The sequence below is a fragment of the Dicentrarchus labrax genome, unplaced genomic scaffold (assembly GCF_905237075.1).
Source record: "Dicentrarchus labrax unplaced genomic scaffold, dlabrax2021, whole genome shotgun sequence".
Classification (NCBI taxonomy): Eukaryota; Metazoa; Chordata; class Actinopteri; family Moronidae; genus Dicentrarchus; species Dicentrarchus labrax.
Genome location: NW_026136988.1, coordinates 73,288 through 95,792, shown reverse-complemented (window position 1 = coordinate 95,792; position 22,505 = coordinate 73,288). Strand labels below are relative to the sequence as shown.

The window sequence follows — 22,505 nt, the reverse complement described above, 5'->3', positions numbered from 1 at the left end:
GCAGATCTCCTCTGCTGCAGTGACAGACTCTGCTCTGTACTACTGTGCTGTGAGGCCCACAGTGACAGCAAACCCACAGTCTCTGTACAAAAACACAAGCTGACACACTGACAAGCTGCTGGAAGCCTTTTTCCACACTGTTGGACTCAACTTTTTAGCTCCACTAGAGGGCGACATTATCAAGTAGGCGGTGCACTACTTCTGCACTGTGTTCAACCATTCTGTCAATAATAACTGCTGCTGTGAAGAGAACAATTGTCACACTGAATGTTGAACATCAGCTAGTTTCTCCTGTTGATTTAAACCTTGTTGTAGAGATGGAACATTGGCTGTGGATTATTCTTGCTGCTCTTTTCTTTGGTAAGATAGAAAGCACAACATGTTTTTATTCTTTTCTAAAGATTGATGGAAACTGGAGTTCAGAGCAGAAATCTCTCAACAGTTGAGCTGTTTCTGTCCACAGAGTAACACTGTACACTTGATATTTTCCACTGTCTTCTCCTCTCAGCCTCATGAACAATGTTAGTCTAATGGCTTCATTTTCTCCACTTTTTCCAGGACTAATAGCTGGAGACACAATCTCTCCTGTAGGAGATAAAGTCAGTGGAAGAGAAGGAGAATCTGTCACACTCAGATGTCGATATGAGACAGCTGGCAGCTATATAGACCTTCACTGGTACAGACATTCTGACCTTCAGGCTCCTCAGTTTATACTCTTGAAAGGAGCAAAAGGATCTTCAGCTGAATATATTCCAGATAAACGATATGAATCTAAAACAACAAGATCAACAACTGAACTGACCATCAGAAAACTAACCCTGGCAGACACAGCTCTCTACTACTGTGCTCTAGAAACACAGTGATACAAAGTGTAGAAGAGGCTGTACAAAAACCTGAACACAGATATCTGACTACTCTTCAAAGAGGAGGGAAGTGGTATTCAAACCACAGCTTCATATCAGATGGATTCTGCTAATTCCTGTTTTATCAGAGTCACTGTGGTTACAGCTGCTAATGAAACACTGTGGGAGGATTCACATGAGCAGCAAATCCACATCAATGACAAACCAACTGGATGATGCTTCAAACACAAGACACCATGGAAACAAATAAATCAACACTGAAAATTAAAATGAGTAATATGTGACAACTGAACAACAACGTGTCCAACATTGAATCTTTTAAATAAATAGATTTGTAACTTAATTATGTATCTAAAGTGCATTTATCATACATTGTTTTATTCCTATAACATTTCTATTTGTTTCCCAACATTTACCAGGTCAGACTGGGTCCAGTATTTTATAGCTCAAATATTCAGTCATATACTGAGCATACTGAGCTGATCTGTTACCAGCTGGACTGGGTACAGTCTGTATTTTCCTGGGCAGAAGTCCACCTTTACAGTTTTTGGTCTTTAACATTTGTATTCAGTTTTGAGTGAACTGCAGTAAATGATGGACTGTTAATTGGCAATCATATAAGACAGGGCTGTGAATGAGGCCTGTCAGTGTGATCATTTCAATTTCAATTCAGTTTTATATTAAGTTAGTAAGTGTGTAATTATATTTACTGTTATATTTAACTCCACTACTGATAAATCATACAGTTTGAATCAAGGATCTCCATAAACTGGTTGACAACCCAGACTCAGGTTTTGATTGCTCCTGTCTTTATATTTACTAAAGAAGTTTCTGTGATTGTGGTGTACCACAGGGTTTGATCCTGGGTCCTGTTCATTTCTATTTTGGTAAATGCATTTTAAACACAATATAGATTTCCATTGTTTTGCTGACAATGATGTATTCCATAAGTTTACATGATTATTATTCTATTCAAATTGTCTATCATTGAGTACACCTTTTGTAGTTTCTCTACAATGAGTTTGAACATCACACTGCTGTGAAATGAAAGAGAACTGAATTTGTACCTGGAGGCCTCAATGATGGAGTTAGTAGCTTTAAGGAGCTTTCAACCAAGTGTAATGGTTCAGGGTTCATCCAAAGAGAAAGACTGGAGTGGTTTCTGATAACACATTAAATAACTATGGGGAACACTATATTGTGAAACAGCAAGAACCCTGAACAAGAGACTGAATGAACAACAGAAACAGACAACATCAGCTGTCTGAGAACTCCAGACCAAAATCAGTCCCAGCATTGACTGGGAAGGAGTCAAAGTCATCGACCACAAGTCATCCACCACACTGTAAGAAAGTAAAATTAAAGTAAAATACCCTAATTCAAATAATGTGTAAAAACATTAAATTTACATCAACATTTTTACAGAAAAATATCGTTATTTTACAGATTTTTCCCAAATAATTATGATCAATCACCTCCAATAAAGGGACAATTCTAAAAGTTCTGCAGGAAAATATGATTATTTTACAGATTTTTTCTAAATTATTACGATCACACACCAAAATATGATCTTCAAAATTACTGTGAAATATCCTCAACTGAAAACATACTAAAGCAATACATAATAGATACAGCTAAAGGTTTTCACTGTTTCAATTAAAATGTTGTGGGAAATTAACTACAAATAAAGTAATCACCCTATTGATTCTAAAATCCTTTTATTTTTTGTATTCAGATGTCAATTTACAATATCAACCAATTATTCACAACAGTTCTTTAGAGACCCCAGGAGGAACTGAAAAACTAAATGTGTGTAAAATGTGTTTGTTAGCATTTCTATCAAAATGAGGTCAAGATTTCACCTTTGAAATGGATGGAGGAAGCAACAAATTGTGTTGTTGAGCTGAGGGAGTTGTGGTCTTCTTTATTCTCCTAACCCTTGGGGGCTCTGTATAAGGTAGTTCTGATAACATCTGTGGAGAAGCATTACAGTCTTTTAATTAAGAATCCTAACTATACAGTGTATTATTAAGTAAAATGAAAATATACCACAAAGGGTCAATGAATCTGTAACAGAGGTACAACACAGCAGAAAAAGCAGAAAAATCTGAATCCTCCTCCAAATTGGCAGAAATCGTCTGGATCTTTGATGCTCCTGGAGGGGACACACACAGAGAGAAACTATTACTGAAAGGTCTTTACTGTAAAAAGTAGGATTTTATTTATAGTTCATTTTAAATGAACACTGCTGGAGTTTCACAGGAAATCAGTGTTGTAGCATTTTCCCAAACAACTGCAGAAAATAGTGACTACGTTTTAAATGCAAAAAACAAGTGAAGAATCCTCAGGTTCTGAGCTCTGCACTGTGGTCAAGCAAACCCACACCCACAGATCAAACAGTGTGTACGTCAACGCAGCTCCCAGCTAAGAAGCTACAGTGAAGATTTCTGCTCAACACATGGTGTAAATGACGACTTTTCAGGTCAACTTGGCATGTCTGGACTTTGGAAAACTTGGATTAGGATAGACAAGCAGTATGAAGTTTGGAACAGTTACACAATGTTTGTGTAGGTTAACATTTTGGATGTTATAACAAGGTTTTAATGGGAAATAGTCACATGTGACCATCTAAAGCTAACAAGGGAGGGATAGGCAGGGCAAACACTAACTCCAGTTAGTTCTAATGAGCATTACATTACATTAGACCAGAGTCATCTCACACACACACACACACACAGACACACACACACACACACACACACACACACACACACACACAGGTTGTGACCAGAAGTTAGGCTGCATTATAACTTTAAATGTATATTTTCAGAAGGCAGTAAGGCTGTTACCACTCACTAAAGCTGCTACCCTTATACAATTACAAGTGAACTATTACTGAGCTGTAGTTAGGTTGACTCAGCAACAAGTGTCTGTAACGTTAGTAAAAGATTTGCTGCCTGTAAACAGAACAACCCATCCCGACTAAAACCACACTCAATATTATCAGAGCCCGTCTACAGAGAGCCTGGCCACTCTCTATTAAGTCCCATTGTACTGAATACTGGTTGCAGTTCCAGCAGAGGTCCACTGGGTCCACTAAATTTGTCTCTTTCACCTGATTGTGGTTGAGAAATCTCAGATCTGATTGTAGTTTTTAAAGTTCAACATGGGTTATAGGTCGAAAGTTGAATGAACGAGTTCTGATGTCCTTTCCATTTCTTACAGGACGAGTTGTTGTTGCCCATAACGCGCTAGCATTGCTGGTACTTTTATCTGCCTATCGTTACGTCTGTGTCGTTGATGCCTCGAGAGAAAAGGAAGCACAAAGAGACTCGAGGCTTGCTGTAAAGCAGTATCTCTGGCCGTACGATGTGTATGACGTCACTGACATTTTAAAAGACTTTTTTAAAGCAAATAAGTGACTCTAACAAATCTAACACCCAGCAATGTGTCATTTCTTTGCGTCCCCTTTCGAATGCAACATTCAAATTACTAGACAAACAATGATATCCTGAGAAAAGTGGATTTTGAGGGTATAGCTCCATAGAGCTCCATTCATTCTGCACTCATCCTGTGAGCGCCCTCACATGGAGCCAGAGGGGAACTGCAACAGTTCAGGAGCCGGAAGTAGACCGAGAGTGGAACTTCTCTCCTTATTAGACATTCTCTGATATTAACGTTGTGTTTTACTAACATGAATCATGAGGAGCTTAACCAGCTAACGTTAGCTAATATTAAGTTACCTGTTACATCAGTTAGTTAGCAGTTAGCTAACCTAACAGTCTGACAACTTACAGTCTAAATTATGGATTTGAACACAAACATTACCTCAGGTTATTAACTTAGAAAAATAACAGGGCAATGTTTAATAAGTATAACAGTTATAAGGTGAAGTTCATGTTAGGAGAGCAAACAGATCGTGACTCTTCCACGGTGTCCATATTCACGTTTTTGTTGTTTTGTTCTCCGTTGAAATCCCACAACTCAAATTCACTCAAATAATAATTTGGCGTGCAGATCTAAAATAATCCAGATAATGATCCACATAATTCATTATAGTGGACCTACAGAGTAGCTCTGAAGTCCTGCAGCATTCAAACTGACGTACTTTCAAATGAAGGCGCGCTCAGTGCTCATTGGCCAGTTTCCTGGATGACAGCCACATTGACCAATCAGACTCAAAGCAACATGGTGAGACAGCCAATAGCAATTGTTTCAGCGGGATAACTCACAGAAAGATGACTTCAGAATCAAAATCATAAATCAAATATTTTAGTGACCCCAAAATTGGGAAATACCTTTGTATTATTCATAATAATAATAATAATAATAATAATAATAATAGCAGCATCAGTTAAGTCCACACTAAATCACATATAGCAAAAAGTTTCTGCTGCACTGCTTTCTTCATGTTGGATTTTTAATTTTTTTTATTTACAAATTACAGTGGGTAAAATCTTAATTCATTGTAAAACTGTGCACAGAGCTTTGATGTCTCTCTCTGTCTCTCCATCTCTTTCTGTCTGTCTGTCTGTCTGTCTCTGCCACTTTCTCTCTTGAATGTAAAACCACAACTATTGAGATTAACCTTAAAATTGAAATAAACCTTTATATAACGAGCAAAACATTTAATAACGGTCAAATATCGTAATTATTATTGTAATTTTCTGTTAAAAAAAGGGAAATAACTGTAGTTTGTCATTATTGGCATAACACATAAAATAACAGGCGGGTTGTTAATTTACAGATAATGTCTGTAATTTTACTGTTTATTTACACTTTCTTAAAAAAAAACGGAAAAACTAGGATTTTTTTGTGTGCAAAAGTGCATCTTAACAAACAAAGACAAGGTAAAGGATAAAGACATGATGGCTTCTAGCTAGGGCTGATTCAATATATCCAATATTAATGTTTGCTGTAATTATTATTATGGAACTATAAAATGTCCTCCATGTTCCCAGAATAAAGACTAAATCTTCAGGTGATCCAGCTTCTTTCTACTGTGACCTGCCTTGGTCTCACAATGGTGTGAAGAACTGAAACTGGACATTCAGCAAACATTTCTCTGAGGCAGAAACAATGTCATTGGTTACATTAAACTTTGGTAGGCAGAGAATCTGTAAAAAGGATTTTCTCTGGCCCCTCCCACTGACATTGAACTCAACCAATGAGATTGTTTCTGTCTCCAGAGCAGAAATGTTTGAGGAACTAAAAGCACAATCAGCTTGATGTTGAGGAGAAGGGCTGTGCAGCAGAGAGGCTCTTTAGTTTTTTCATTCTACTGCAGTGGAAGAACATTGCTCATCTGCTGTCAGTTTGACTTTAACAACTCCAAAGACATGTTGCTTTACCTCTTTTTACTTTTCTCTCACTTTATAGGTGAGTATTAACCAGATATTTGGTACTAGAGCTTTATCTGTGTAAGGTAACAATTTCCATGGTAGAACAACACATTTGGTTTGTTAAATGTATCTAAAATTGATCAAAGATGAAAAAAAATAGTTTCTGTTGAGTCTGTTGATGTCAGAATGTCTTGCAGACTAACTGACATGAATAATACTCATTTTGCAGCCCTGGGTTCCATGAACATCATAAAGCCAGACAGTACTGAAGAACATGTTGCAGAGGGAAGAAACATCAACCTGACCTGTAAATATGATGGTGCTATCTACAATATCCAATGGTACCGACAATACCAGAGATCCAGACCAGAGTTCCTGCTCTCCATCACAGAGGGAGGATCGATTCATCCAACTGATTCTGATTTCAAAGCTCACATTAACAAAACCGAGAAACGTGTACATCTGGAGATCATCTCAGCTAAAGTGACAGACTCTGCTGTGTACTACTGTGCTCTGAGGCCCACAGTGACAGGAAACACCAAAACTCTGTACAAAAACCTTTGGAGCAAAGACAACAGAATACTCCACAACATCCACTAGAGGGAGTCACACACTGTTAAACTTTAGGACGATGACACAACAAACTCTCAAACAACTAAACCAACATCTGAGAGAGTCCTTTTCTCTCCACTGCTGTTTGATCCTTAAAGCTGAAACTGGTTCACACACCCTGACAGTTTGGAGCAGAGGACAAATACAAAGAAATATAATGATTTTAGTTTAGTTAATTTGATCATTTTATTGTATGAAACTCAAATACACACAGAAATAATAAATAAATCAAAGCAAGACTGAAAACTGTACAGACTTTAATGTACCGATCCCTTTAGATTTATACTCTGAAAATACACATTATATGTATTTATATATATTATACATACAAAAAAGTCCCAAACAACAATTCTTACACGATTGCCAGTCTTTCTTTTTCTGCTGACATTTCCAGTTTCAATCAGTCATATCTTATCTGATCATCTAAACAGTTAACTGGTGTTATTTGAATATAGTTTGTGTGCAGAGTATAGAAACTCCAGTTGCCAACATTGATGTAGATGATGTAAATGATGAACTGTACCTTCAACAGGTAGAGGAAGATTCTGAACTATGAAGAGAATCATGGCTTGTTATCTCTGCTAGAGCTCCATGTTTTAAAGTTTTCATTATCATGATGAAATAATAAAAGTCTAGACTCAAAGAAACTGTTTAAGGACATTTATTTTATCCCTCTGGGTGCCATGAGATCTTATCCTACAGGCTTCCTTCTAATTACTAAAGATAATGACTCTAAACCTCCTCCTCCCACTGCTCCTACTGAATCTAAAAGGTAACATTTCATTGTCAGTCTCCTGACCAGACTGTCAGTGTGGATGAGATGATGATTTGGAGTTTATGATTTTCTAATCTAAATAAAATGATTTGGAAGTTTTTCTTGTGTTTGACTCAAAGTTAGAAAAACTGCTGTTAATATCCAACATGACTGAAAGATTATATTTATGATGTGACTGCAGCATCAGTGTCCTTTCAAGAGTTGAAGGTAGAGAAAGTGTAACAAAGTAAAACTACAGATCTAAGAGGAGAGGGAGAGATTGAGGGAGGAGCTAAGCTGTTACTGAACTATAGAAGAGAGAGGAACTTCCATATTCAGCAGAGTTCAATACACAAACCAGAAACATTACCTTTATTCAACATGCTGTCACTGCACACAACTTTCTCTACTATTACTCTACTGTACATCATAACAGGTATGTTGTTTCTGCATGATGATGATGGAATTTAATTACAAAGAGTCTTTTGCAACGTGAAATAACAGAGTTATCTCTCCCTTTAGGTCTCAGCTGTGAAGAATTCACTTCTCTGAGACATGATTATTTTCTTTGGAACAACAAAATTAAATAACGTAATCAAACTATAACATTATTAAAAGCGGATTGGATTCAATTTTAAATTTTCATTAAACATTTGTTTTCACTGAATAAATATATTTAAAGTGATGTTCATACGAAGAAGGTTGTCTCATTCAGGAAGAAATTAAAATACATCTCAAGTATAACTAGTAACACATTAGACCACATTGTTAGCTGTTCTGAAATGTTTCTATCAGAAATGAAACAAAATTAAATAAAAATAAAAACATTTCTGGGAACCTTCAGAGTCCTTCAATCTCAGACCTCATAAGGCCTATGGAATGTGAACAATTGTCAATAGGAAACGTCAGCTGGTGCCAATTTCAAAGCTTCACAAATACTCTGACTCTTCAAACCAGGGAGGAGCAAAGCTGTTACTGAACTATAGAAGAGAGAGGAACTTCCATATTCAGCAGAGTTCAATACACAAACCAGAAACATTACCTTTATTCAACATGCTGTCACTGCACACAACTTTCTCTACTATTACTCTACTGTACATCATAACAGGTATGTTGTTTCTGCATGATGATGATGGAATTTAATGACAAAGATTTCTGTAATGATTCATTTCTTTTAGAGTCTTTTACAACATGAAATAACAGAGTTATCTCTTCCTTTAGGTGTCAGCTGTGAAGAACTCACTCCAGTCAAGAAACAAGAGTCCAGTTTAGAAGACAGCACTGTTACTCTGTCCTACACATACTCCACGACTATAACGGGTGGTGACGATTTCTTCTGGTATCAACAAAAAATTGGAAAAGCGCCAGAGTTTCTTCTGTACATCTCAGGACTCAACTTTACAAGAGCAGCGAAGTCTCAAAAATTCTCTTCTAAACTGTCTGGAGAAAAACATCTGGATCTGCAGATCTCCTCTGCTGCAGTGACAGGCTCTGCTCTGTACTACTGTGCTGTGAGGCCCACAGTGACAGCAAACCCACAGTCTCTGTACAAAAACACAAGCTGACACACTGACAAGCTGCTGGAAGCCTTTTTTCCACACTGTTGGACTCAACTTTTTAGCTCCACTAGAGGGCGACATTATCAAGTAGGCGGTGCACTACTTCTGCACTGTGTTCAACCATTCTGTCAATAATAACTGCTGCTGTGAAGAGAACAATTGTCACACTGAATGTTGAACATCAGCTAGTTTCTCCTGTTGATTTAAACCTTGTTGTAGAGATGGAACATTGGCTGTGGATTATTCTTGCTGCTCTTTTCTTTGGTAAGATAGAAAGCACAACATGTTTTTATTCTTTTCTAAAGATTGATGGAAACTGGAGTTCAGAGCAGAAATCTCTCAACAGTTGAGCTGTTTCTGTCCACAGAGTAACACTGTACACTTGATATTTTCCACTGTCTTCTCCTCTCAGCCTCATGAACAATGTTAGTCTAATGGCTTCATTTTCTCCACTTTTTCCAGGACTAATAGCTGGAGACACAATCTCTCCTGTAGGAGATAAAGTCAGTGGAAGAGAAGGAGAATCTGTCACACTCAGATGTCGATATGAGACAACTGTCAGCAATATTGTCCTTTACTGGTACAGACATTCTGACCTTCAGGCTCCTCAGTTTATACTCTGGAAAGGAGCAAAAGGGATCACAACTGAATATATTCCAGATAAACGATATGAATCTAAAACAACAGATTCATCAACTGAACTGACCATCAGAAAACTAACCCTGGCAGACACAGCTCTCTACTACTGTGCTCTAGAAACACAGTGATACAAAGTGTAGAAGAGGCTGTACAAAAACCTGAACACAGATATCTGACTACTCTTCAAAGAGGAGGGAAGTGGTATTCAAACCACAGCTTCATATCAGATGGATTCTGCTAATTCCTGTTTTATCAGAGTCACTGTGGTTACAGCTGCTAATGAAACACTGTGGGAGGATTCACATGAGCAGCAAATCCACATCAATGACAAACCAACTGGATGATGCTTCAAACACAAGACCATTTTACAGACTAAAAGACTTTTCAACGATTAAAGTTTTGTTAGTTGCAGCCTTAATCATGTTTTCTGTACCAAGATTTCTTTAAACATGTTTTACACTCACAACAGTTAGAATGTCTGTACAGTGTGCAGTTTGGATGTTTCAGGAAGTTGTTTCTCTACAGACTGATTCAGTTGAGTTTTCTGCAGATTCCTCCTTCAGTCTGACCTTCTTGGATGATGATGATTTCAGCATCACTGTCATTTCTAAAGCTTCCATCAGCCTGAATGCAAACAGACCACAGCAAGAGGAGGAGCTACACAACTCATTTTGGAAGTGAAGAGCTGCTGTGTTCTCTCTGTTGTTCATTCAGTACAAGTGGAAATAATGCAGCTCTTTTTAGTTTGGATGATGATCTTCATCTTTCATACTGGTAAATCAACTTCAACAAGATATGTTAGACATGATTCAAAAACATTTCATGTTCTTTGCAAATTGATGAATGTTCTTCTACAACTAAACTCACTTTAGAGAAATACAGATGTGACAGTGAAATATATCTTTGTTCTTTTCAGGATCCTCTGAGGATTTAGTGAAACCATTTAAAGATGTAATGCTGGCTTTGGAAGGAGACACTGTGACTCTCTCCTGTAAATATTCAGATTCTGTCAACAACGTTTTCTGGTATCAACAGAAGTCCAGTTCACCTCCACAGCTTCTCATCATGGAATATTCAGAGAAAATAGCAAGGTTGTCTTTAACACATGACAAAAATTCAAAGGAGTTTCATCTGGAGATCTCCTCTGCTGCAGTGACAGACTCTGCTGTGTACTACTGTGCTGTGAGGCCCACAGTGACAGGAAACACCAAAACTCTGTACAAAAACCTGACAGCTCCTCACTGAAGATTTACACACTCCAGCTTCTGCTTTTACTGAACAACAGCCCCATCAAGTGGACACTGATAATAAGATCCAGTGATAAAAGAAAGTTATTCAGTTAACAGTCTGTCTTAAAACAACATTCACATGTTCATATGTACATTAAAACATGATTCTTTCTGTAATCATTCCTCCTGTTCATACTGGTCTTTAAAATATATTTTCCTGATTCCATCCTAGTGATGGGGAACAAACTCCATAGTCCTCGTTCTGTACAGAAATATATTCCAAAGTTCAGTTCAAGGTAATATGATGATTCAGCAGTCTGAGTTACACAAAAAAGGATACCATCTAAATCTTTTTGTGCAGAGGCAATTTTATGTTAAAAAGTCTTTAACTTTGGAAGAAACCCACTGGATCTCACTGTTGAAGTCTCATATTAACTTCAACTGTGTCTTCAGTTGAAGGGAATCCATCATCCTCTGTGAACCATGAATATCTGGATAAAAGTTCATGACAATCCATTCAGCAGTTTCTGAGATATTTCACTGCTGAATATAAATGAGATGTAAATGTTGAGAGTTCCTCAACAGATGATAAAGAGGAAGGACCAATGATGTGAAGGCCCAGATCCATCAGAGTATCAATGTTCTTCCTCTCTCTCCTCCCCCTCTCACTGCAGACATGAAACACTGGCTGAGAAACATCCTGATTCTGACTCTCTGGCTAGGTAACTCTTTAAACCTACTGATTGTTCTCCTTTAATCAATCATCTTTATTGATTCATCTCTTCCTCTGCATGTTCTCTTCTTCCCCAGAGTGTAAAGGAGAAGACAGAGTGACCCAGCCACCAGGAGATGTCATTGCTGCTGAAGGAGAGACAGTTACACTTGGATGTACATTTGAGGCCAGTGTTTCCACAACTGCATATTTGTTCTGGTACAAACAGGAAGTCAATGACTTTCCTGTGTATATTTTGCGTCGTGATACTTTTGGAACAGAAGATAATGCTGCTGACTTCCCGAAGGAAAGATTTAATGCTGCAATCAACAAACCATCAGTTCCTCTGAAGATCCAGAAGCTTCAGCTGTCTGACTCTGCTGTGTACTACTGTGCTCTGCAGCCCACAGTGACAGGAAACACCAAAACTCTGTACAAAAACCTTTGGAGCAAAGACAACAGAATACTCCACAACATCCACTAGAGGGAGTCACACACTGTTAAACTTCAATAGTATGATACAGAGTTGATTCTGTGTATTGGTTATAAAAAGTACATGAAACGAAGGACGGCAGATAACAGACAGAACATTGTATTGCTGTGTCATACAATACAAACTCTAATGATAATGAGGTGTTGAGGGATATTATTTATTTAAACAATACTACGTGTACGTGAGTGTAACAATAAATCCATGTAATGGAGCTTAAATTCAGCTTTGTTCATCAATCCTCTTTGTGAGGCATTCTCTTACATATCCATAACTGCCTCAATGTGAAACAGTTTAAATAATGCAAAGAACATTTATGAGTAAAACATTTAATATCCAAAAAATCTGATACTCAACATATTGACAAACAGGGCCGGCCCAAGGCATAAGCGAACTAAGCAGCTGCTTAGGGCCCCCTGACCACTAGGGGGCCCCCAAGAACAATTAACTTAAAAAAATAAATATTTTTTTTCCATGTGTGAGTGATGATGATTCATATATTATCAAATGTATATTCTTGTCCAACCCCCCCCCCCAATAAAAACCCACCAACAACAATGTTAACAGGGTTAGGGTAAGATAACTTACTATTCAAGCTAACGTTGTTGTGTTTGTGTCATACTTTGAATAAGTTGATTCTCAGTGTATTTATATTATTCTGGGTCGCTTTTTAGCATCAAAACAACGTTCTTGATAACGTTTGATAGCCAATGTTTAATAACTAACACAACGCGGTGACGTTTGCTAGCAATATGGTTTTACATTAATGAATTCATTTAGTTAACTTATAGTTTGAGGTATGTTGTTTGCAATCGTTTGCTGCAGACCACAGTAATTTATGTCTAAATAAACATATTCCTTTTACATCAACTCCCTATTGTGCTCATACGTTATATGAAACTTCCCCAGGAGCACTGTTAAAGTATTTAGGAGGAGGCACTGACTCAGCCCAGGGGCAATCCACCTCCTCAGGAGCAGCCAAGGCTGATGAATCAGGTGATCAAACACTGTCACCATATATATTTCATTTCTAGTCAAATGATCTCATTAAGATATACTAATATAAGATATAATCAACAAAACAGCCTTTAATTGCTCAGTGTACTGCAGAATATTCTGAGATGAATAATTTTGTCCAAAAATATTATTTTACCTCGGATGACGACTATGGCGACCGGCGGCACACCTGCAGCTGCTGCTGTACCATTTGTGACTACATTTGGTTATAAAAACTTCAAACAGGACGCCATCAACAAAAAGAGCACTGACTGCAAAGTCTGCAGTACCCCAATCAAGGATGCTGGATCCACCACATCACATTTTATCAGGCACCTGAAAACTCACCCGGAGAGGTCAGTCACATTAGAGCTTATGGACGGTTAGCTCAGCATCAGCTATGTAACGTTCACTTAGCTTGCTACTAGCTTTGTAACTGAATACTTGAATAGATGAGTGAATGTTAGTTTGCTTGTCGCACTTGTTTGCATTGAGTGGCATTGACATGACGTAAAAAAAAAAAAAAAGGTAACGTTAATCATCTACATTGCCACCATCTACTGGCTAACGTTAACCATAGAAAAATACAGTTATACTGTCGGCTTACAGGCAGGTTACAGGTTCATTGATGACCACGTAACGTTAATGTTACAGGTTTACCAGGTTACCATTCCACTGAGTTTGAGTGAGAGGATAGAGGAATGTGTCATTAGAGACCCAGTGTAATTAAACACTACGGTTGCAGAGTGCAAACCTTGGATGATTAGTTATTATTGCATGACTAACAATGTTAGATTTACAAGATTACAAGATTACTTTATTTGTCACATACAGAAGTCCCAGAGTAACATGCAGTGAAATGTCTCCTGGTTACTCCTAAACTGGCCTTATAAATAGAATAAATAAGATAAATATGAATAAAATCAAACTAATATGATGTAAATAATGTAATTAAATATAATCTAAATAATGTAATCAGAAATGAAAATACGTGCAAGGGTGTGTGTGTATGTGTGTGTGTCAGGCTGAGTCCTGGTGGTGGGGGGAGTGGTCAACTTGAGTTCTGGTTCAGGAGTCTAATGGCCTGAGGAAATAGCAATATTTTCCTGTTACCCTGAGTTAGTCTATATCTTTTTTTAGCAACCCTCTCTATAATCAGAAATAAAAGATTGATATATAGCCTGCAACATTAGTTTAGATCCAGTTCTTCTCTCACAAACATGTGGTTCCAGATGTGTTTTGCTACACATACATTTTTAGCTATATCATCCAGATCTTATTACTATAATTAACAGCCTAATTTTCCATGTTGTTCATCTACAGGTTTTCTGAATTCAACAGAGCGAAAAAAGTGGCCAGTGGCAGTGCAGAGGGACAGAGCAGCCTTGACTCTTTCTTAACAAAACCAGGTGTGCAGATATACAGCCAGGGCCATCCCAGGCAGAAGGCCATTACTGAAACCATAATACAGGATCTCATCATTTCATGCAATCTGCCTCTGTCTTTGATTGACAAGCCTAGCTTCAAGAATTTCATGTCAGTGGTAGAGGAGAGATACTGCCCAGTAAGTCAAAACACTGTAACCAGACATCTGAGTGAGCTAGCAGCAGACAAAGAGTCCAAGATCAAATCCAAACTAGAAAAGACAGACAATGTGTCTGTGACTGTTGATATTTGGACTGACCGAAGCATGCGTGGCTTTTGAGGGGTAAACAGCCCACTTCATGGAGATAGAGAAAAACAACCCAAGCCTGCAGACAGTTCTCTTAAGTTGTGAACGATCTACAGCGTCACACACTGGAGAAAGAATAAGTGAAAAATTTGAGGAAATATGTGACAACTTCAATATAAAACACAAATTAGATTACATTATCTGTGACAACGCGTCAAATATGAGGAAAGCCTTCACAGTTTGCAACAACAACTGAGAGTGAAGATGGTGAAGACGACCTGGAAAACAGCAACTTGAGGAGGATATAAGTGAGAATTTCCAGGACGATGTGGAAACTATCCAGAGCAGCTGCTGTCAACAGCGCCTACAGTGTTTTGCACATTCATTACAGCTTGTGGTGCGCGATGGACTGAAAGAGACTTGTACCTTAACTATGAGAACCAACACTGTGTTTTATGTCTTTCCAGGTACAGCAGGGAGCAGTGACCTACAGTCTACACAGCCCAGTGAAGTTAAACATATTATATATTCCATAATATTAACAACATTAGTCAAGCAGTTGTTTCTAGGGAAGAAACAGCCAGTAAATGTACCAAAGTAATCAGAGTAATAGTATGATGATTACTGTAACCTCCCATCTGTTATATTCTTTATACACATTAGTTTACTGAGACCATGGAAACAGAAACCTGGAATACTTTATCCTGTACAACATGTCAACATAACTGAAGGAATCACTCATCTAATAAAGTCAATTGTTTATGTGGTTGAAAAACTGCTAAGTAACCAACTGTTAACAGTACTGTATCCATATTTCATAGTCTGATATTTTAACTAAGTATTATTACCAAAGTTCACCTTCAGATATTTGTAAAAGCTGCAATTATGTTTAAACCCCATTAAAAATACTGTATACTGAATATTCTATCATTTATATTATATATTGTGATGTCATTTATCTTCCAACATAATAAAGTTTGAATGTGAGACAGTAATGTATTGTGTTGCTTACAGTCATTTACTACAAGTTAAAATTTGACATATTGAGCATAGCGTTAGTTCAGGCAGGGCACGAAGTCAGGCTCAGCTTTCAGTTACAGCTATATCATACGATCACAGCTAGTCATAAACATACATCAGCTGATTCCTCTAAGCTTCCCATTGGATACCATACACAGTCAGCTGACAGCTCACCTGATTTCCTCAAGCATCCAATTGGCAAACATCTACATGGCGCCTTATTTAAGCTGCTTTAGCCTGCCTGCCTATCTCTGCTGCTTCCTCTACAAGCCTTTTTGCACCGACCTCCACCCCAGCTCCTCCTTTTATGTTGTTTCTAATTAATCAATGTAATTTTCTGATGCCATTGATGCTTGCTCTGTTCTGTACCCTGGGGGGTCTCTGCTGCCACTCTCCTTGTCTTAAACTTTTCCATGTATGCACATGGAAGGGCAGGGAGGTGTGCTCTCCCTGCCTTAAGGTTTTCCACGTAGGCACGCGGAAGGACAAGGAGGTCCCAGAACAGAGCCATACCGCCAAATGTAAAATTCTGCTTGGGATATAAGATATTTTGACAAACGTGGTCCTGACTGAACTATTGTGTTGTCCCCATGAAAAGATAATGTTAATACAATATTTGTAAAACTGTGGGGGGCGTAACTTTACTCACTTTCGTGATATGTTCCGTCTCAAAAGTTCAGAGTCATCAATGCCACTCAAACTCAAAACTGGTATAAACTAGATTTTTGGCGGTTGCATGGGTGAATTCAATGCGTTGCTATTAGTAACAGGCAGAACTTGATGATATTGAGTTGTTTGAGCTCAAACACATAATTACAATAAGATAGGCCATTAAAAAGTACAGTTTACTCAGAATTCCTAATTAATGTAAAGAAATGACACATGTTTAAGTAATAGAAACTCAGTTTGTTTGATCCGGCCCCCAGAATAATTCTGAATTCAGGAATGGCCTAGTGAAGAGGAAAAAGTATGTTTCTATATTTATTTATTTTTAAATCAAATGAAAGAAACACCTTCTGAAAATTAGCTTGTGCCATAGCCTGCCTTCAATCAAAAATGACGATAAACTCGTTGCTCTCATTTAACATATTTTATTGTTTCACGTGTTATTTTTTTCACAAATGTCAAAATTTTCCTCGCCTGGGATTTGCGCACAATTGTGGTGTCTCAATAACAAACATCAACATAACAGAGAAGAACATGGGAATTGCAAGCCTTGCACATCAGCAAATAGTTATAATGACAAATAAAAGCGACAGGCCTCAGTTACTAGAAATTTACATCAAATTAAAGTAGCCTGTGATCCAACAAATAAATACAAATAAAGTAAAACCAAGAAAATCACAAGACTAAAATACTCACGTTTGCTTAATGGGAGAAGTTACATTTCCCCTTCAACACAATCTTTTGACATCGGGCTTGACAGCTGTCAGGCTTATTCTCCACCTGGGCTGATAGTGAACGGGTCACGCATGATTCCAATGACATCCCTGGAAATGGCAATGTCATCAAATCTGGCAGAGAAATTTTCCCTCAGCTGTGTGATAAATGTCTTCATGTTCTCTGTGACCTTGCTGTGACCCACTGTCTTAAGTGTGCTAAAGTGTAGCAGCCTCCCCGACAACAAATCTTCGTGGAATAGACCAAGTTTGTTTCCAAAGGCATCAAGTTTTTCCACCATATTCACCATGTAGTTGTAGATTTAGTGCGTTCAAATGGGAAAATATGTCTGTTAAAAATGCAACATTGCACATGTATTCTGTGTCTTACATGATGCGCAGGTGGTCAGCTGCCGCTTTAGATTGACTTTGCATTAAAAAATCCACAACTTGATCCCTGAGTTCAACGAAACGCTCCAGTGCTTTGCCCTTACTGAGCCAGCGCACGTCATTGTGGAGTAAGAGGTCATCATGAGAGGCTTCAGATTCCTGCACAAATTTTCGGAACAAACGGTGCTGTGTGCTTGAATTCCCCCTGATGAAGTTAATTATTTTCATTGTTTTGTCCATAACCTCTTTAAGATCACCTCTTAATTTTGCGCACAGCACGCTTTGGTGAATGAGACAGTGAAGTGCGTTAACGCTGGGAGCGACAGCCTTAATTCTGCTCACTAGTCCCCTGTTCCTACCAATCATGGCAGGAGCACCATCTGTGACAACCAGGTTGACTTCTTCAAATGACAGTCCATGCTTTTGAAATAGTTCCTCCAGCTTTCCAAAGATAATAGCGCCAGAGGTCAGGCCCTCCAGTGGAATCAAGGCCAGCAGCTCTTCTTTGAAATCTTTGCCATCAAAATATCTGACGAAAACGCACAAATGTCAGTATTGTCGGTGGACTCATCAATAGCCAGCGATAGGTATCTGGCTTCTTTGATCTCATCAATTACAAGTCGTTGTAAGTCGGATATCCTCTGCCAAAACACGGACACGAACAGCGAACAGCAGTTTTAGCAGACAGAGGTATCTGCTTAACAGACGCAATTATCCTGTCTGTAGATTTGTCAGTGGCAAGTTCCTCCAGAACAGCCACCATGCACTCCTTAAAAACCTCAGCATCGGTAAATGGCTTGTTATGCCTGGAGAGTACCCAGGCAGCCTGTAGAGAAGCACTTGTTGCCCTCTCTTGTTCAGTTGAAGTTCGGTTAATAATTCCACTGGCATGGGAGTACTGAGACTCCTTGAAGCTTGAGTGCTTTGTGCTGTGGTGACGCCTCAGATTGTACTCTTTGGCGACAGCGACAGTTTCGTTACAAATGAGGCACACAGGTACAGCATTTTTAAAGGTTGGCTCTATGAATAGGTACTTATCAGTCCATTCCTCATTAAAACTACGGTTCTCTGAATCAATTTTCTGCTTAAGACTCTTTGAGAGTGCCATTTTTCATTCAAATATATTCAGAAGACCTTCCTTCTTCAAGTGTTCTCCACAAACTACGACCTACATTTGACATTGATTGACAGCTTGACAGCCTCACAAATATGAAGCCTAAAATATTGCTATCGCCCCCTAGTGGCCTAAAAATTTTTTTTAAAAAATAATATATATTACATAATATTATAATAGTATGGGTTTGTTAACACTGACAGAGGCTAAAAAATAATAAATATATATATTTATAAAATAATATATTTGGAATGGAAATCAGTTTAACAAATAATAACATATTACTTAGGATACAATACTAATTTTATTTTATTTTACAAGCATCTGGCGCTTACAGTGTCTGCAGAGAAAAATTCTGGCCGTAGACAAATCTAGTTGATGACAGGAGGAGCAGGAGTAGATGGAGTTACAAGCTGGTTGATAGTAGTAAACAAAAACCTTGGGTTATGTTTATTGCTAACAATCAGGTCAGAAAAGTAGGCAGCTCGCACCTCTTTAATAGTTGGTTCAAGTTAAACAGTAGTTCCTTCATGTAGAGGCGGTGGACTTGAAGTTTGTACTTTTTCCAATTTAGCTCGGCCTTCCTGTATTCCCTTCTTTGTTGTCTTATATTGTTGTTGATCCAGGGAGTTTTATTAATAACTGGGACAGCCCTGGATGTATGTGGAGCAGAAAAATCAAGGGCTGAAATTATTATTAATTTATTATTAAATTATTAAACCAGCTAAATTGATTGGATTGGAGAAGTAAGGAGGAGAAATGGCCAAACTAGAAAAATGGCTACAAAATGTGGCTGCTGACTGATTATTAAAGATGCGAGAGTGGATTATACGTTTCTGGGATGGTGAAGCAGTTATAAAATGAGTATCAAACGTAATACATTTGTGGTCAGAGACAAAATCATGCATATTCAGGGACCAAGAGACAGATCCAGAGTAAAAACTAAGTGTGCCCACGGTTATGTGTAGGGCCTGAGACGTGCTGCACAAGGTTAAAAGATTTCCACTAGCAGGGAACACTCCCTTGGCTTCAGCCAGGTTTTAGTAAGAAACAGAAAATAAAGGTTATGGGATGTAATTAGATCATTGAGAATGAAGGATTTATTAGACATAGACTGTGCATTCAGAAGAGCACAGGCAACTGGGATGAGGGGCTTAGATGGAGTAGAAATACCACAGTAAACCGAAACCAGAGACTTAACAGTAGAAGAGACAGAGTGCATAGAGTAATGGGTTTTAATCTAGGCGTCATTCTGACAGGAATAATGTAAGAGCCTGGGGGGGTACAGTCAAATGGACTCATTGCAGGTCAGGATATAAAGGCTTTACAGGAGTGCAGTGAATCAAGTATCTCCATAAACTGGTTAGCATCACAGATTCAAGTTTTTACTGCTTTTGTTTTCTCTGTTGTTCTCTCAGACTGTGATATCTAGTGGTGTACCACAAGGTTCAGTTCTAGGTTCATATCATTTACTTGATTATTGTTATCTGCACAATAATACACTAAAGAAGAAGAAGAAGAAGAAGAAGAAGAAGAAGAAGCCTTTATTTGTCATTGCACAGGATACAAGGATATCACGTTTATCAGCCGCCACAGCTGCTAAGGCCGCGCGCGGAGCCATGGGTGGTATTCACGGTGCCTTGCTCAAGGGCACCTCATCGGCATCTTGGGTGGGATTCGAACCAATATTCTGATCATTGGTCCAGCTCCTTAACCACTAGACTACGATGCCCCGTACATAGCTGTGTAAGAATGTGTGTATGTCAATTGTAGCGTCAAATAAAAAAAACTAACTGCTTCTTTGTGTGAAGCCTCAACATGTTGAGATCAAATGAACCTGTAAACTGATATTTATCACACACAACGTGATGGTGCAGAATATCTCACCATGTAATCTGTATTCTATCATATTATGTGTTGATCCCCTTTTCCTCACAGCTACAGTATTTTGTAAATCCAGATATTTTCTGTGCTGACTGATTTGGATTGTGAATGTGTGTTTGTGTTGTTCTAAACTTTTTAAATGCATTTGATTTCTTAATCCTTAATTCACAGTATTAATGTGCTTTTGTATGACACTAAAAATTGAATAATGTGCATTCCAATTATTATCCCAGGATGACTGAATCTTGTTTTTCTGTAGTAGCAATATTGGTTATTATTTATTGTATCAAAATTCATTAGCACCAGCTATAAACAATGCAGCCCCCCCATAGCTGCATATGAGTCTCCTCCTACTGACTGCAGAGGTGCTTCATGGTAGAACTGTTTGATTCCAGCTGTGATCATCACACCAAACACAGCTCACAAAACGTATTCATACTGAACCTTCAATTACAGCATTTTACCTCTGTAAACATGGATAAACTCACTGTTATTTTGTTCTTTTCTACTCTCATAGGTATGTATGTGTTTGTCAATGTGTATGGATGTCTCACTTTGGAACAGAACTCTCAATATAACATGTTGTTTCCCTCACTAGGTAACACCTTGGAAGATGATATTACTGCCAGCAGAGCTGAAGTGTTTTCATCAGAGGGCCATAGTGTCACTCTGTCCTGTAGCTATTCAGTTAAAGCCAATAATCTCCAGTGGTATCGACAGGATCCTGGATCAGCTCCTCAGTACCTTCTCCTGATCACTGACACAACAGAGCCTTCAGTGCTGAAAGCACAACCTCCAAACCCTCGACTGACTCCTAAACTGAATGAGGAGAGAAATCAAGTCGATCTGGAGATCTCCTCTGCTGCAGTGACAGACTCTGCTGTGTACTACTGTGCTCTGCAGCCCACAGTGACAGGAAACACCAAAACTCTGTACAAAAACCAAAGACAACAGAATACTCCACAACATCCACTAGAGGGAGTCACACACTGTTAAACTTCAATAGTATCTGATGATACAGTGTAGAATCACATAGTTTGCAATACCCAGTGTAATAGTTCAAATCCATGCTAGGTACAAACATGAAGGATAAAGATTAAACCTTTCAAATACAATAAAGTACAATTTTCCGATGACTTTTCAAAAATGAATGTTAATCTGCTTCATCTTTTTAGTTTTATGTACAATTTCCCACTGGCTCATTCCTAGGTCCTCTCATTTTCTATTTATATGCTGCCTTTAGATTAGGGACTTCCCAATCTGATCCAATGATCAGTATCGGTGCTGATCAAATACTTGTTAACTGACTGGTATCTGCTATATCGAGCTTTATTGATGTGATCAGATATTTTGTTCTATGTCAGCTATCACACAGCTGAGGAAGCTTTCATGCACAGTTCAGCCTTTGTCAACTCTCACTGTTTCTTTCCTCCATCCTGCTCTGAGTGAGAGAGAGCAGGAGCAACCGCCCAATGTGGAGTTTCACTGTGGGCCTCCCTCTGCTCGCAGGAGAGAGCAGGAGAGACTCAACCACACTCAACACGCCACTGCAAGTGCAACTAAAGTCCTGTGAACAAAAAGCCAATGACAATAATAATTAATTTAATCCTGGCAAAAGATGTAGAGAGTAAAGAAACTACAGAAACAGTCAGCAGAATACAGACAGTTCATTCAGGTAACTCAGGTAAAAGCTGCACTGAAGCAACAAAGACTGGAGAGAGAAACTCAGGGTTTAAAACCTTTGATTGGGACATCTCTGCTTTAGATCAAAATATTTCTATAGACAACATCAGATTCATTTTTATACATTACATGATTATTTTTTAAATTAAACGCCAGTACTCGTGGCA

The 22,505-nt window shown here is 38.3% G+C and overlaps 1 long non-coding RNA gene and 1 gene segment (V, D, J or C); one reads left to right on the top strand and one right to left on the bottom strand.

Moving 5' to 3' along the window:
* Nucleotides 1-22,505, top strand: part of LOC127360990 (T cell receptor alpha variable 38-2/delta variable 8-like) — a 59,426-nt gene that overhangs the window by 34,810 nt on the left and 2,111 nt on the right.
* The window catches only part of LOC127360996 (uncharacterized), a 36,877-nt gene continuing 16,539 nt past the window's right edge, over nt 2,168-22,505 (bottom strand). The window contains exons 3-4 of one of the 2 annotated variants that reach the window (XR_007883998.1): nt 2,726-3,018; nt 2,168-2,206 (exon numbers count right to left, since the gene is read on the bottom strand). This is a non-coding gene — a long non-coding RNA (uncharacterized LOC127360996). Of the gene's footprint in view, nt 2,207-2,564; nt 3,019-22,505 lie in introns of those variants that run through there. The other variant, XR_007883996.1, reaches the window with a different exon arrangement.